The sequence below is a fragment of the Fukomys damarensis genome, unplaced genomic scaffold (genome assembly GCF_012274545.1).
Source record: "Fukomys damarensis isolate Sample0158 unplaced genomic scaffold, DMR_v1.0_HiC HiC_scaffold_39, whole genome shotgun sequence".
NCBI lineage: Eukaryota > Metazoa > Chordata > Mammalia > Rodentia > Bathyergidae > Fukomys > Fukomys damarensis.
In genome coordinates, this window is record NW_022900951.1 from 63,101,883 (window position 1) to 63,104,944 (window position 3,062).

Below are 3,062 nucleotides of genomic sequence, written 5' to 3' on the forward strand. Positions count from 1 at the left end.
AGTCACAGAGGCTACTTTTCTCCTCCCTTCTAAAAGGGTCTGTGTCGTTACTCTAATACTATCTAAGGGTCCCATTTTTCCCCTAAATAATGATCACATTCATCATAGCGAATATGTAACTATCTGTAATATATCTTAATTCTTTTTTCCCATTCCAGTCCCCTCCTGTCAACTCGTCATTCCTCCCCATTTTAAATTTGTTTCCATTTTCCTTTCATTAATTTTTATTAAAATATTTTACCTTCCGAGGAAGATTACAAGGAAGAAAATAACTATTCCACAGAAACATCAGGGGCTCTGAAGTGGAAAGAAGACCTCTCCAGGAAGGCAGTGGAAGCATTTCTGTGGCAGCAGCAGGCAGGGCCAATCCTTCGAAATCTTTTTTCATGGTACAGTGATAGAAGATGCTGAAGATGATGATGGAGATACTCAAGAAGAGCTGGGAGGGCTGTTCCACATCAGGAAGCCTAATGGAGGATCCAAGTACAAGGCTGATGCTTTGGACTGCTCAAGGTTTCCTGTGGAAACACCTCACAATTGGAAGTTGAAGGAGGTTATGAACAATATCCAAGACTGCTTCATGACAGGTAAGTGGGAAGAGGACAAGGAAGAAGCCAAGATCTTAGCAGAAGATGATGAGCTCTTTGGTGATTCTGAAGACCTAGAAGCAGGGGATGTGCATAAGGAAAGTCAGATCTGGATGCTCAGACTGTAGATGAAGAGGGAGAAGTTAAGGAAGAAACTCACCCCAGCACAGAGGAAGATAGCAAGAAAAAGCACTTGGAGTAGAAGAGAAAATTGAGGGAGCTGTTTGATGCAGAATGGGATGGAGAAAAAACTTATTTTGACAACCTTAAGGGAGAAATGCTGAAACAAGCACAGCTTAACCAAGCAGAATTTGAAGATCAAGATGATGACACTCAAGTTCAGTATGGTTTTTGACCTGGGATTTATGTCCAAATTGCAATTGAAGACATACTGTGTGAATTTGTCATGAACTTTGACCCCCATTACCCAGTAATTCTTGGTGGCTTGGGCAACAGAGAGGGCAACATGGGGTATGTGTAGAAGCTTCTGAAGAAACATCGCTGGTATAAGAAAATCCTGAAGTCCAGAGATCCAGTCATTTTTTCGGTTGGGTGGAGGAGATTTCAGACCATCCCACTTTATTACATTGAAGACCACAATGGGACAACAGAGGCTTCTGAAATACACCCCACAGCACATGCACTGTGGAGGAATGTTTTGAGGTCCTATCACTCAACAAGGAACTGGGTTCTTGGCAATACACTCTGTCGGTGAAGTGCCTGATTTCTGGATAGCTGCACAAGAGTTGTCCTTGATCTGGATAAGTCCATAAAAATTGTGAAAAAAAATTAAAGCTAACTGGTTTTCCACATAAAATTTTCAAGAATACTTCATTTATTAAGGGAATGTTTAATTCTTCCTTGGTAGCGGCCAAATTTGAAGGTGCTGCAATTTGGACTGTCAGTGGAATTAGGGGACAGATCAAGAAAGCACTGCAGGCTCCAGAGGGAGCTTTCTAGGCCAGCTTCGAGGGAAAGATACTGATGAATGATATCTTCATGAGAACATGGTACCCTGTGTCCATCCCAGCCTTTTATAAATGAGTTACATCTCTGCTGAAACCTGTGGGTGAAAAAAACACGTGGTCCAGAATGTGGACCACAGATCAACTCAGGCTTGACCAAAGGATCAAGCTGAAGACCAACAAAGATTCTCTGTATAAGTCAATCCTGAGGCAAAAGAAGCATTTTAACTCACTGCACATTCCCAAAGCCTTGTAGAAGGCTATGCCATTTAAGAACAAGCCCAAGCTCTAAGCAAAGGCTGGCAAGGTGCCCAGGGTGGAGGCCAGCTGTCATCCAAGAGCCTCATGAGAGGTAGAACCTGGCACTGCTGGATGCTTTGAGCAAAGTGAACAGCCAGAAAGTGAAGAAGGCCAAGGAGCAGCAGCGTCTGCACAATAAGGAGCATGCCAGAGTGAAGCAGAAGGTGGAGGAGAAGAAGCTGAGGGGCAGAAGGACCTCAAGAAGAAGCTTCTCAGAATTAAAGGCCAGAGGGAGAGAAGGAATCAGAAAGTCTGAAGGGGGCTGGGAGCAGTTGAAGGGTCCTGTAGGGTGGAGGGCCTGGCTTTGGCTCCACAGAGATGGATGAATCTGAGTCTCACAGTGCTTGTTCATAAGTCAGGCCTGGAGCCCAGGAGAAACCTCTGCTGGATACATCTGTGCCTTCAGGAGGACTAGAAATGGGAAGACTACTAGTAGGATAATTGCTCCTTCTCTGCATCTAGTGGTGAGGGAATTTACAACAGCATAACTTATATTTGTATTATCTTACTTCTGCCTTTCTCAGTTGAATCATTTTGTGCTATAAAAATACCATTAAAATCAATAAACTCAATTAAAGCTGAAAAAAAATAAATAAATATTTTACCTTTTTACCCTCCCCCCACCCCTCTCCTCTATTACCTTCCCCATTTGAATATATTCTCCCTACTTCCAAATATGTATCCTCCATTTTGCTCCTTATTTATCATTGGGCTTCTCACACAAGACAAAAATTGTGATATTTAATCTTGTATGTTTAACTTATTTCACTTAAAATTATGTTCTTGAGGTGCATCCATTTATCTAAAAATTTGTCAAGTTGTTTGTTTCATGTTTGCTTTTCATGGCAGAGTAGTTTTCCACTGTATAAAAAACCACATTTCTTTATGTATTCATTTGATGGGCATATGGGCTTTTTTTCAAATATATGTAACTATTATAAATTTTACCGCTTTTAATACTGGTGTGCACCATTGTATGATGCTTTTTAACACTTTTGCGAAGATACCTAGAAGGGGAATATCTGGGTCAAATGGAACCTCCAGTTTTAGTTTTTTGAGGAGTCTCCATACTGATTTCCACATTTGATGTACCAATTTATACACCCACATACAGTAAAAAAAGGTTTATTTTCCCCCACAGCTTTACCAGTATTTTTTATTGGCTGATTTATTTAGGATAGCTATTCTTTGTAAAGTGAGATGGAATCTA

At 41.1% G+C, this 3,062-nt stretch overlaps 1 pseudogene; it reads left to right on the plus strand.

The window, feature by feature from the left end:
• The first annotated feature begins 237 nt into the window (after positions 1–237).
• Positions 238–2,108, plus strand: LOC104848849 (annotated as a pseudogene).
• Positions 2,109–3,062: the final 954 nt, after the last annotated feature.